This window comes from Arachis hypogaea, chromosome 1 (genome assembly GCF_003086295.3).
Source record: "Arachis hypogaea cultivar Tifrunner chromosome 1, arahy.Tifrunner.gnm2.J5K5, whole genome shotgun sequence".
In the NCBI taxonomy this organism is placed as follows: domain Eukaryota; kingdom Viridiplantae; phylum Streptophyta; class Magnoliopsida; order Fabales; family Fabaceae; genus Arachis; species Arachis hypogaea.
This window is the reverse complement of record NC_092036.1, coordinates 33685491-33699726: the sequence shown is the minus strand read 5'-3', so window position 1 is coordinate 33699726 and position 14236 is coordinate 33685491. Positions and strand designations below refer to the sequence as shown.

At 38.0% G+C, this 14236-nt stretch overlaps 1 non-coding gene across 1 annotated transcript; it reads left to right on the top strand.

Moving 5' to 3' along the window:
- The first annotated feature begins 12261 nt into the window (after positions 1-12261).
- Positions 12262-12365, top strand: LOC112715078 (small nucleolar RNA R71). The gene has a single exon (XR_003159457.1). It is a non-coding gene; the product is annotated as a small nucleolar RNA R71 (small nucleolar RNA).
- The last annotated feature ends 1871 nt before the right edge of the window (positions 12366-14236 follow it).

Genomic DNA, 14236 nt, shown 5'->3' with positions numbered 1-14236 from the left:
GAGAAGGCATGACCTCAAGCCCATGGCTAGGGGATGGTTGGAGTTTATCCAACGCTCAATCATTCCCACTAGCAACCGGTCCGAAGTTACTATAGACCGGGCTATCATGATTCATAGCATCATGATTGGAGAGGAAGTAGAAGTTCATGATGTTATATCCCAAGAACTTTATAAGGTGGCGGACAAGTCCTCTACCTTGGCAAGGTTAGTGATGAGCGGATAATTTATACGCTTTTTGGCATTGTTTTTAGGTAGTTTTTAGTAAGTTCAAGCTACTTTTAGGGATGTTTTCATTAGTTTTTATGTTAAAATTCACATTTCTGGACTTTACTATGAGTTTGTGTGTTTTTCTGTGATTTCAGGTAATTTCTGGCTGAAATTGAGGGACTTGAGCAAAACTCTGAAAAAGGCTGACAAAAGGACTGCTGATGCTGTTGGAATCTGACCTCCCTGCACTCGAAATGGATTTTCTGGAGCTACAAAACTCCAAATGGCGTTGGAAAGTAGACACCCAGAGCTTTCCAGCAATATATAATACTCCATACTTTATTCGGAAATTGACGACGTAACTTGGCGTTGAACGCCAAGTACATGCTGCTGTCTAGAGTTAAACGCCAGAAAAACGTCATGATCCGGAGTTGAACGCCCAAAACACGTTATAACTTGGAGTTCAACTCCAAGAGAAGCCTTAGCTCGTGGATAGATCAAGCTCAGCCCAAGCATACACCAAGTGGGCCCCGGAAGTGGATTTATGCATCAATTACTCACTCATGTAAACCCTAGTAGCTAGTCTAGTATAAATAGGATAAGTTACTATTGTATTAGACATCTTTTGACAGTTTAATATTTTGATTTTGTAGTCTTTGATCATTCGGTCTCTTGATCATTCAGGGGGCTGGCCATTCGGCCATGCCTGAACCTTTCACTTATGTATTTTCAACAGTGGAGTTTCTGCACACCATAGATTAAGGGTGTGGAGCTCTGTTGTACCTCAAGTTTCAATACAATTACTATTACTTTCTATTAAATTCTCTTTTATTCTTATTCCAAGATATACGTTGTACTTCAACTTGATGAATGTGATGATCCGTGACACTCATCATCATTCTCACCTATGAACGCGCGTGACTGACAACCACTTCCGTTCTACTCTAGGCCAGGCGCATATCTCTTAGATTCCCCAACAGAATCTTCGTGGTATAAGTTAGATAGATGGCGGAATTCATGAGGATCCGGAAAGTCTAAACCTTGTCTATGGTATTCTGAGTAGGATTCTGGGATTGAATGACTGTGACGAGCTTCAAACTCCTAAAGGCTGGGCGTGATGACAAGCGCAAAAGAATCAAGGGATTCTATTCCAACCTGATTGAGAACCGACAGATGATTAGCCGTGCTGTGACAGAGCATAGGAACGTTTTCACTGAGAGGATGGGATGTAGCCATTGACAACGGTGATGCCCTACATACAGCTTGCCATGGAAAGGAGTAAGAAGGACTGGATAGATGTAATAAGAAAATAGAGATACGAGAGGAGCACAGCATCTTCACACACTTATCTGAAATTCCCACTATTGCTTTACATAAGTATTTCTATCCCTTTTTATTTTCTATTTATTTATTAATTTTCGAACTCACCATAAACCAATTTAATCTGCCTAACTGAGATTTACAAGGTGACCATAACTTGCTTCATACCAACAATCTCTGTGGGATCGACACTTACTCACGTAAGGTATTACTTGGATGACCCAGTACACTTGCTGGTTAAATTGAACGGAGTTGTGTCCACACATAGCCAAGAGCCACAATAATAATTCCATACAACAACAAAGAATACTATATTGATGTGATCACAATTTCGTCCACCAAGTTTTTGGCGCCGTTGCCGGAGATTGTTCGAGTATGGACAACTGAAGGTTCATCTTGTTGCTCAGATTAGGTAATTTTCTTTTCAAAAAAAAAATCTTTTTCAAAATTTTTCTTTTCTTTTTCATTTTTCCAAACTTTATTTTCGAAAAAAATTAATAAAAATCCGAAAAAAATTCATAAAATCATAAAAATAAAAAATATTTTGTGTTTCTTGTTTGAGTCTTGTGTCATGTTTTAAGTTTGGTGTCAATTGCATGCTTCAAAAAAATTTTCTTGCATTTTTCGAAAATCTCATGCATTCATAGTGTTCTTCATGATCTTCAAGTTGTTCTTGACAAGTCTTCTTGTTTGATCTTGATGATTTCTTGTTTTGTGTTGTTTGTTGTTTTTCATGTGCATCTTTGCATTCATATTTTTCAAGCATTAAAAATTTCTAAGTTTGGTGTCTTGCATGTTTTCTTTGCATCAAAAATTTTTCAAAAATATGTTCTTGATGTTCATCATGATCTTCAAAGTGTTCTTGGTGTTCATCTTGACATTCATAGTGTTCTTGCATGCATCTTGTGTTTTGATCCAAAATTTTCATGTTTTGGGTCATGTTTGTGTTTTTCTCTCTCATCTTTAAAATTTCAAAAATCAAAAAAATATATTTTCCTTATTTCCCTCCAAATTTTTGAAATTTTGGGTTGACTTGGTCAAAAATTTTTAAAATTAGTGGTTTCTTACAAGTCAAGTCAAAATTTCAATTTTAAAAATCTTATCTTTTCAAAATCTTTTTCAAAAATTATATCTTTTTTATTTTTTTTCTATCTTTCGAAAATTTCAAAAATCTTTTTCAAAATATTTTTCAAAATCTTTTTCTTATCTTTACATCTAATTTTCGAAAATTCACTAATAATTAATGTAATTGATTCAAAAATTTGAAGTTTGTTACTTTCTTGTTAAGAAAGGTTCAATCTTTAAGTTCTAGAATCTTATCTTGAAGTTTCTTGTTAGTGAAGTAAGTAATTTTAAATTTAAAAATTAAATCTTTTTATCTTTTATCATATCTTTTTCAAAAATTTTATCTTTTTCAAAATTTGATTTCAAATTATCTTATCTAACTTCTTATCTTCTTATCTTTTTCAAATTTGATTTTAATATATTTTTCAATCAACTAACTAACTTTTTGTTTGTTTCCTATCTTTTTCAAAACCAACTAACTGCTCTTCCCTCTCTAATTTTCGAAAATACTTCTCTCTTTTTCAAAAATTCTTTTTGTTTTAAATTTTAATTTTAATCTTATCTTATCTTTAATTTTCGAAAATTACTAACCCCTTTTTCAAAATTGTTTTCGAAATTCTCCCTCTCTTTTCTTATTCTATTTATTTATTTAATTACTAACACTTCTCTTCACCCCTCTCCACCTAATATCCGAATCCCCTCTTCTACATTCTTCTCCCATTTTTTTTCTACTAACATAAAGGAATCTCTATACTGTGACATAGAGGATTCCTCTTTCTTTTCTTGTTTTCTTCTCTTTCATATGAGCAGGAACAAGGATAAAGGCACTCTTGTTGAAATTGATCCAGAACCTGAAAGGACTCTGAAGAGAAAATTAAGAGAAGCTAAGTTACAACAATCTAAAGGTAACCTTTCAGAAATTTTCGAACAAGAGAAGGAGATGGCAGCCGAAAATAATAATAATGCAAGGAGAATGCTTGGTGACTTCACAAAGCCAACGTCCAAATTTGATGGAAGAAGCATCTCCATTCCTGCCATTGGAGCCAACACCTTTGAGCTGAAACCTCAACTAGTTGCCTTAATGCAACAAAACTGCAAGTTTTATGGACTTCCATCTGAAGATCCTTACCAGTTTTTAACTGAGTTCTTGCAGATCTGTGAGACTGTAAAGACGAATGGAGTTGATCCTGAAGTCTACAGACTCATGCTTTTCCCTTTTGCTGTAAGAGACAGAGCTAGAATATGGTTGGATTCACAACCTAAGGATAGCCTGGACTTCTGGGATAAGCTGGTCACTGCCTTCTTAGATAAATTCTTTCCTCCTCAAAAGCTGAGCAAGCTAAGAGTGGATGTTCAAACCTTCAAACAAAAAGATGGTGAATCCCTCTATGAAGCTTGGGAAAGATACAAGTAGCTGACCAAAAGATGTCCATCTGACATGTTTTCAGAATGGACCATATTAGATATATTCTATTATGGTCTATCTGAATTTTCGAAAATGTCATTGGACCATTCTGCAGGTGGATCTATTCACCTAAAGAAAACGTCTGAAGAGGCCCAAGAACTCATTGATATGGTTGCAAACAACCAATTCATGTACACTTCTGAGAGGTACTCCGTGAATAATGGGATACCTGATGTAGCATAACCTTGATGCTATGATTTTAGGAAATTGCAAAATCGGCAAAATTCCTTCCGGCAAGTGCACCGGTTATCGTCAAGTAAAACCTCACAATAGAGTGAGGTCGAATCCCACAAGGATTGGTTGAATGAGCAATTCGGATTAGAAGTTTGTTCTAGTTGAGCGGAATCAAGATTTAGATGAGAATTGCGGAATATTAAATTGCATGAATTAAAGAGCTAGAAATTAAATTGCTGAAATTAAAAGGGATGGGGGTGATTGCATGAAATTAAATTGCAGAATGTAAAGAGAAAATGTAGATCAGAAATGGGGAAGTCATTGGGTTTCAGGAGATATTGAGATCTCCGAATCAAACATTTCTATCTCTTCCTCAACCAATGCATTCATTGAATTTTGCTTGGCAATCTTATATGATTGGATCCCAATTCCTTGGCTCACCAATTCTCTCTAAAAACAAACAAATTCCCAATCCCTTGGTTTAAATGTTCATAATAAGAGATGATGCTCGATCACTGATTATACCACACAGCTTCATGAACCACAATTTGGTAGGATTACATGTCACAATATCCATCCAAACCCCAATCCAATTCACTGTGAGAAAGCTTCTCTAGCATGAATCCTCCATTCCTTTCCCAAGGTTTCGAAGGATTCCAATTATGGATAGTTTCTTTCCCAAGACAACTACCCAATGGAATTAGATCGAGAAGCTTTCTAACAAAATTCAAGAGAAAAGATTGAAGAAGAAGATAAACAGTATTATTGATTCATTGAATTACAATAGAGCTCCCTAACCCAATGAAAGGGGTTTAGTGAGTCATAGCTCCGAATTCTATTACAAAAGTAAAAAAATGCTAAAGTGTCAAAAAGTGCTAACTAACTCCAATTCTATCCTATTTATACACTTTTTAAATTGAGCTTCTGTTGTGATTCTTGGGCTTTGAGGCCTTTCCCTGATTTCCCTTTTGCTTTGGGTTTATGATCCATAATACTGATGAGGCTGTGATCCAACTCTGTAACATTCATTGAGCAAACTTAGTGATAAACAAGTAATGACACAAGACTCAACAAATTGAAGTTCCAGACTCATCAATTCTTCAGGCCCAATCCCATAAACTATGATATTCAATTGGGTTTCATACCATAATAGGTTTAAGTTAATATTTGTGTTCAAATGCTAACTTAAACCTCAATATAATTGGCCCAGAAACCCTTTCAAAGAGTGGCGTTTAAGTTGAAGTTTAAGTTTCAGTTTAAGGCTAAACTGAAACTTAAACGTGGAATTGGAAGAAAACAACCCAGGAGGGTAATTACTCGAACACGTTTAAGCTTCAGTTTGAGGTCAAACTGAAGCTTAAACGTGGAAATGAAGATTGCAACCTTGGAGGCAATTCTTGGTCGAACACGTTTAAGCTCCAGTTTGAGGTCAAACTGGAGCTTAAACGTGGAAATGAGAAGGCAACCCTGGAGTAGCAAAAACGCCGAACACGTTTAACCTCCAGTTTGAGGTCAAACTGGAGGTTAAACGTGGGAATGAAGAAGGTAGCCCTGGAGTGTGAATGTCGAACACGTTTAAGCTCCAGTTTGAGGTCAAACTGGAGCTTAAACGTGAAAATGGCTTCCTGGTGCCTCATATAGTTCGAACACGTTTAACCTCCAGTTTGAGGTCAAACTGGAGGTTAAACGTGGAATCACTCCCTTGGTGCCATTCTCATTCTGGTGTTTAACCTTCAGTTTGAGGTTAAACTGGAGGTTAAACGCCAGTTTCCTCTTTTCTCAGCTTTCATGATTCGTGCGTTTAACCTTTAGTTTAACCTTAAACTGAAGGTTAAACGCCACTTTCAGCATTTGGTGCATTCCTTATTCTGGCGTTTAACTTCCAGTTTAAGGTTAAACGGGAGGTTAAACGCCACTTTCACATTGTACTCCACATGTGATCTTCAAGCTTCCTTTATAGATTTGGTTGCTTCCTTGCCTAGCCTCTTCTTCCCTGAAATCATCCACACAATTGCATCAAAGTCTTGCAGATTTTCATGAGAATTCCTCCATTCATAGCATTCAAGTAATATAACTAAAAACTCATGGAATTTGCATCAAAATTACACTGTTTGGATGATTCATTACTTTGTTGTTCATTTAACCATTCTTGGTTACTTTAAGCTCAAGAAAATGCATAAAACAACTAAAACTAACAGAAAAATGCTAGTGAAACTAGCCTGTGATGCCTTGGCATCACAACACCAAACTTAATACTTGCTTGTCCCTAAGCAAGTCCTGAGTTAATTGAGAAAACAAGTATGAAACAAAAAGCAATTACATTGGCTATATTAGCAAGCATTTGAAGTTCATCAGAAGGGTTTTATGCAGAAAGTTGCAGTATCACTTTTTCATTCTTATCAGGTAGGATTATCACTTTTTCATTGCATCCATCAAACACTGCTATGGCCTCTTGTTATTCTGATGTCTTTGGCACATTTTCCTTTCTTTGTTTTTCTTTTTCTTAGAGCTCCTTTGCTCCTTGTTTGCTCAGTGTCATGTGTTGCACAAGCCTTTGGCATTTTCTTTTTCTTATCATTGCATTACACATATCCACTACAGGCATTTTTAGTTCACATTTCTTCTTGAGACATTGATGCCCAGCACCTCTTTGTGTGACTAAATGTTTTGTATTTAGGTTGCTCTTGATAATGGACTTTTGGTTGATAATCCCGGGTTAGTTAACCCAAGTTACCAAGTGTTGAAACACTCCTCAGAACCTATTCATCCAAGCATATCCTTAATACATAAATACCACAGGCATTTGTCTTAGAAGTTCAAACCATTGGTGCCTAGCTTATTTTCTCAATTTTTTTTTTGCTTTTTGGTTGCCCCTTTTCAGTAGCTTTTTCTTCTTCTTTTTCTTTCTTTTTCATGGCCAAAGACATTTATTCATCAAGATCCATAGACAATACTCAACTTCTACACAAAAATTGATAATTCTACACTCTATTTCCAGTGATCTGACTAAACAATCAAGCATGCATACCACCACTTAATTCTACTTGATTTGTCACTAATTGAGCCAAGTTACTTTTGTTCAAACTTTTCTTTTATTTTTGGAAACAGAACAAGCATGGCAAGCATTTGTTTAAGATGGTGAAGTTATATCCAAACATCTAGGCATTCACTTTATTCAAAGCAATAAACAAACAAACATACAAATTGACTTAAAATGAAAGAAAGCTCATAAAGACAATTCATAAACTATTATTTGATTATTAAGGAACAAGACCACCTCTCATTTGTTGCTTGGTTCTTTTTGATTCTTGGGGTCCTGTTTCTTCTTGCTTCTTACCTCTTTTTGACCGCTTGTACTTCCTTTATCTTTTTTCATGAGCTTTGTCCAGAATCCAGCCTTTTTCATTGTTTCTTCCACTCCTTTTTCAAGGATCATCGCCTTGTTTATTTCTCCTTCTTTTCTCCCTTTGAAATACTCATCAAAAGATGGGAATGCTGGGTCCATCTTGTGTAGATGTTCCCTTATGTAGTTAAGCTTGATTTGAGAGCTGATGTTGTAATCAGCTTGAACTGAGTATCTTGCATTTTGCAAAGTGGTGGCTTCCTTGATTGCCAAGATATTGGCATCTTGGTGTTGGCATATGTGGCTGAGGGATTCCTGTAATTGTAAATTTTGTTCCCTTTGCAGATCTAGGAATCTTGATTCAAAGTTCCTTTGCATGTCCATCATTTTGAGGTGAAAGTCCTCTTGCCTCTCTTGAGACCTCATGTATTGTTGAGACATTCCTTCCATGATTTCCTGCATTCTGCTCATATCCATGGGGTCTCTGGGAACTTGTTGCCTTCTTTCTGGACTTCTTTGCTCTTCTTGCTCTTCTTCTCCTTCTTGCTCTGCTTCTTGCTCCTCTTCTGCTTGTTGCCCTTCTTCATTTCTTCTTTTTGTATGTCTTGGGGGAGTTGGGCCAAGAGTCATTCTGTGAGCAGTTATGGCCATTCCAGGATATAGCCAATTAGGTCTTTCATCTTCAAGTGGTACTTGGGCATCAATGCATAGTCTAATGATGGTGCTAGGGAAGTGGAGCCAGGAGTCAGGGTCACTTTTCTCACTAAACTCTTGTATCTGATCAGCAATGAGTTTATGAACCTTGATCTCTCCTCCCACCATAATGCAATGTAGCAAGATGGCTCTTTTAGGGACTATTTCTGAAGAGTTTGCAGTGGGTAGGATGGATCTCCTAACTATTGCATACCACCCTTTAGCTTCAGGTGTTAGGTCTCCCCTTCTCAAGACTCTTGGAGCCCCTTTTGTTTTTCTTACCCATTCAGCTCTGATGGCACAAAGGTCTTCAGCAATAGTCGTATAGTCAGGTTCTCCTATCATCCTTTCCTCATAACTTGCTTGGCTGAAACGTATGTTTTTCAGGCCAAGAGTTTTCATGATTGCCTTGGGGCTGAAATCAACTTCCACCCCTCTCACATAGCTTTTGTAGGTAGGTTCCACGGTTGGATCCTCCCTCACTGCATTTGCATAAAACTCCTTCACCAGATTGATGTTGATCTTAGTGATTGGCTAAGCCAAGAGCTCCCACTTCCTCTTTTTGATCTTCTCCCAAATACCTGGGAACTCATCCTTTTCCAGGTCAAAGGGAACCTCAGCTAGTACCCTTTTAGGTCTCATCCATTCGGCTTGGATCTCATGGAAAACTGATTTGTATTTCCATACATCAAATTCCCTTTTCTCCTCCATGGGTTGCTTGTCTTTTCTTCTTTTGTGGCTAGATGAGGCTGCCATTGGTTCTTTAGTTTTGGAGAGTAACAAGCTAAGGTTGACAAGGTGAAGTAAGAAAATGTGGTTAGAAGAGTGGTGAGGTTGTTTTCGGCAAGAGATAGTTATGCTATGATGAAAGGAAATGTGCAAGAAGGAGCTTTGGTGGTGTGGAGCTCGTTCCCTAATTGCTTCTTTATAGTGCAAGCAAGTGAAAAATGGACGGCTAGGGTGATTTGTGAAGGATGGCTTGATGGTAAATATATGAATTAGGGAAAAGGACGAATTGCTTTTCACTTTCTTGGAAGTATTCTAGGTGCATTAGGTTGTACATGTAGCTATCTTTTCATGCAGAACTTCTTTTTCCCATTTGTTAGTTTCAAAGACCTTTGAACTTCCTTTTTGACCAAGCACCGTGCCTCCCCATTTGTCTTTTTCCTCCATTATTATCCTTCCTTTTGTACCTGCACAAACAAACAAATTTGTTATCATTTTTTTTTTCGGTCATGTGAATAAGGAAAAGCACTTGCACATGTTTTTCATTCTTTTTGAATTGTAGATCAATGATTAACTTTATGAGCTTATAGCCGTGACTTTTATATGTATGCACACTTATTATTGGACACCAAACTTAGTGTTTGGTAATGTCTCCTGATGACATGAAATCCATGTTAGTGTCCTTAATGAATGTGCATAATTCTTAATAAATCATAGTCACCTTGACTCTTTGATCCTAAACAATTTCACTACTTAAAGTAATTGAAATCAAAGTATTAAGACATGCAAATGGTATACTTGTCATGAAATTCTAAATCCAGAGGAACTTCTTGCTTTTCATTAACTGTGTTCAAAAAGGAACACCAAACTTAATGTTTGGTTGTGCACCTTGAATGAAAAACTAAATACAATTTTGCATAAGATTTGGAGATGCCTTCAGGCACACCAAACTTAGAGACCAATTGTATTTTACATGTAATGTTTAGTGCACCTTATCAACGGTTGTCCTGAGGATTCACGTTCATGCATAAGAAACCATGCTTTATTAGATGCAGAGTAAAACAATAAAGAGTAAGGATACTAAAAACATGGGTTGCCTCCCATGAAGCGCTTCTTTAACGTCACTAGCTTGACGGTTGTCCCTTGTTAGGGTGGATTGTAGTGCTTGATGTCTTCTCCTCTTACTATGAAAACGTCCCCATTTGATTCCTTTATGATTTCCAAATGTTCCATAGAAAGAACTTTCCTGATTGTGAACACTTGAGGAAGCTGTGAAGGAATGGTTTTGAGGCCAGGTGGCATTGGCAGATAATGACTTGATATCACTTCATCTCCCGGAAAGAAACCTTCAGTGGGAATTTTCTTGTTTCTCCACCCTCTTGGCACTTTCTTTACAATTCTTCCCTCTCTCTTGAGGACTTCTTCTTTGACTCTTATGCCAGGAGGTTCCTTCTTATTTGTTTCTTTTAATTCTTGTGGCTTTAACTCTTGCAAATCTTGTTTGCCTTCCAAGGACTGTTTTAGAGTTTTAGTTGCTGGATTGCTTTCCTCCGAACAGAGATGGCTACTATCATCCTTAGGCTTTTCAGATTCTGGTTCAGGGTCAGATGCAGGTTTGAAAACATGGAAAATGAGCTGTTCATCATGTATTCTCAAAATTAGCTCTCCTTGTTCTACATCTATGAGCGCTCTAGCAGTGGCTAGAAATGGCCTTCCCAGAATGATAGGGTGTAGGTAGCTTTCCTCCATGTCCAAAATGACAAAGTCTGTAGGGAAGAAATAATTTCCCACTTTCACTAGCACATTCTCCACTACCCCTTCAGCTTGCTTTTGAGTTTTGTCAGCCAGTTGTATGATTACATCAGTGGATCTTACCTCATTCAGTTGTAGCCTCTTCATAAGAGTCAGAGGCATCACATTTATGCTAGCTCCTAGATCACAGAATCCTCTGTCAATTTTTGTTTCCCCTATGATGCAAGGGATATGGAAACTTCCTGGGTCTGTTTTCTTAGAGACTATGTCCTTCTTGATGAGTGCACTGCATTCCTTGTTCATTATTACAGTTTGTCCTCCCTTCAAAACTCTTTTCTTGCTCAGCAATTCTTTCAAATACTTGATATGTGTAGGCATCTGCTGGAGGATATCAAGAAAGGGAATATTGATATGGAGAGACTTAAATGTCTCTAGGAACCTTGAATATGTTTTCCCTTTTTCACCTCCTCCTAACCTCTGAGGAAATGGTGCTTTTGGTTGGTATGTTTCCAGCGTGCCTTCCTTTTGCATATCCTTAGCTTGCTCCGTTTCGCTTTCCTGCTTAGCTTCTTCCACACTTTCTTTCAAGATTTCTGGCTCCTTTTCCGAGGGTCTGATTCCTTCTTCTTCTGAGACTTCCTTCAATGTGGTGATGGCCTTGCATTCTTCCCATCTCACTCCCTTTTGTTCCCCTTTAGGATTCTTTTCTGTGTCACTAGGGAACACTGCAGTTGACTTAGGGGCCTGTTGAGAAAGTTCTCCTACTCGAGCCTCCATCCACTTGAGTTTTTCGCCATGGTTTCTTAAGGTTGATCTCACATCGTCCCTAAAGTTTTTCAACTCACTTATGTCCTGACCCATGTTTACTAACCTTCCTTCTATCCTGTTTAATTGATCTTGAAATTGTTGGTTCGGATTAGGTTGGGCAGGTTGATTGTTTTGGCCATGATATGGTGGTTGGGAGTAAGTGTTTTGTGTGGCTTGGTATGATCTTTGGTTGGAGTTTTGGTATGTGGAATTGTTATGTTGGTTGTGGTTGTAAGGTTTGTGGTTTTGTGGTTGGCTTTGCTGGTTTTCCCACCCAAAGTTTGGGTGGTTTTTCCATCCTGGGTTGTAAGTGTTGGAATGTGGATCATATGGTTGCCTTTGTTGATTTCCCACATAGTTGGCCTCTTCCCAATCACCTCCTTCAGTGCTTACTTCCTCTTGATCTTGTGTGTGTAGTGCAGCCACTTGCTTTGTGTCTAATTTCCTGGTGAGCTCTGCTAGTTGCTTGGCAAACACCTTGTTTTGGGCTAGAATTGTATCCACATGGTTCAGCTCCATCACTCCCTTAGTGTTGTGCCTCTCTGAAGCATAGTAGTACTCATTCTCAGCCACTGTCTCAATCACTTCAATGGCTTCTTCCACAGTCTTTTTCCTGTTCAATGAACCTCCGGATGAATGGTCTACAGCCTTCCTTGATTCATAAGAAAGTCCATCATAGAAAATATGCAATTGCACCCAGTCAGGGAACATGTTTGGTGGGCATTTCCTTGTCAACTCTTTGAACCTCTCCCATGCCTCGTAGAGAGTCTCACCATCCTGTTGTCTAAAAGTCTGAACCTCAGATCGAAGCCTATTGACCTTTTGTGGGGGGTAGAAACGTGCCAGAAACTTGCTCTCCACCTCATCCCAGGTTGTTAGGCTGTCCCTTGGGAATGATTCCAGCCACTTAGCTGCCTTGTCCCTAAGTGAAAATGGGAACAAGAGCAGTTTGTAGGCATCTTCCTGGACTCCATTGGACTTCACTGTGTCACAAATTCTCAGGAATTTGGTGAGATGTTGATTTGGATCTTCATTAGCACTCCCACCAAATGAACAATGGTTCTCCACCAGTGATATTAGCTGTGGTTTGAGTTCAAAATTGTTGGCCTGAATGGGTGGTTTCTGAATGCTACTACCACAATTCCCAGAGGTTGGGTTTATGTATGAACCAAGAACCCTTCTCTCAGGAATGGCATTGTTTCCATCATCCCTCTCATGGTTGTGAACTTCTCTATCCATGTTGAGATCTAGAGCTTCCTCAAAGTTGTCCTCAGATTCTCCTTCAGATTCTTCTTCTCCCAGTACCCTCTTCCTTCTTGCTTCCCTTCTAAGTCTATGAAGGGTCCTCTCTGGTTCGGTATATGGAGGGGTTGATGTCTCTCCTCTCCTACCTGTCATACAAGAACACACCACAAGCAACAACCAAGTGGAATACTCTTGGTTAATGGAAGAGTATGGTTAGAGCAGTTGAGGAATTAATTCAAATAGTTAGTGGGTCAGTGAGTTAGTTGCTAGAAATGAAAGGCATAAGAAAGAAAAAGCAAATAACAGAGTGCAGAAATTAAAATTCAACAAGTAACTTGAACTAAATTAACAAAACAAACAAAATTGCTCAATCTAGTTAACTTCCAATTTGAGAATTGTCAATCGAAAACCAATCCCCGGCAACGGCGCCATAAACTTGATGTAGCATAACCTTGATGCTATGATTTTAGGAAATTGCACAATCGGCAAAATTCCTTCCGGCAAGTGCACCGGTTATCGTCAAGTAAAAACTCACAATAGAGTGAGGTCGAATCCCACAAGGATTGGTTGAATGAGCAATTCGGATTAGAAGTTTGTTCTAGTTGAGCGGAATCAAGATTTAGATGAGAATTGCGGAATATTAAATTGCATGAATTAAAGAGCTAGAAATTAAATTGCTGAAATTAAAAGGGATGGGGGTGATTGCATGAAATTAAATTGCAGAATGTAAAGAGAAAATGTAGATCAGAAATGGGGAAGTCATTGGGTTTCAGGAGATATTGAGATCTCCGAATCAAACATTTCTATCTCTTCCTCAACCAATGCATTCATTGAATTTTGCTTGGCAATCTTATATGATTGGATCCCAATTCCTTGGCTCACCAATTCTCTCTAAAAACAAACAAATTCCCAATCCCTTGGTTTAAATGTTCATAATAAGAGATGATGCTCGATCACTGATTATACCACACAGCTTCATGAACCACAATTTGGTAGGATTACATGTCACAATATCCATCCAAACCCCAATCCAATTCACTGTGAGAAAGCTTCTCTAGCATGAATCCTCCATTCCTTTCCCAAGGTTCCGAAGGATTCCAATTATGGATAGTTTCTTTCCCAAGACAACTACCCAATGGAATTAGATCGAGAAGCTTTCTAACAAAATTCAAGAGAAAATATTGAAGAAGAAGATAAACAGTATTATTGATTCATTGAATTACAATAGAGCTCCCTAACCCAATGAAAGGGGTTTAGTGAGTCATAGCTCCGAATTCTATTACAAAAGTAAAAAAATGCTAAAGTGTCAAAAAGTGCTAACTAACTCCAATTCTATCCTATTTATACACTTTTTAAATTGAGCTTCTGTTGTGATTCTTGGGCTTTGAGGCCTTTCCCTGATTTCCCTTTTGCTTTGGGTTTATGATCCATAATACTGA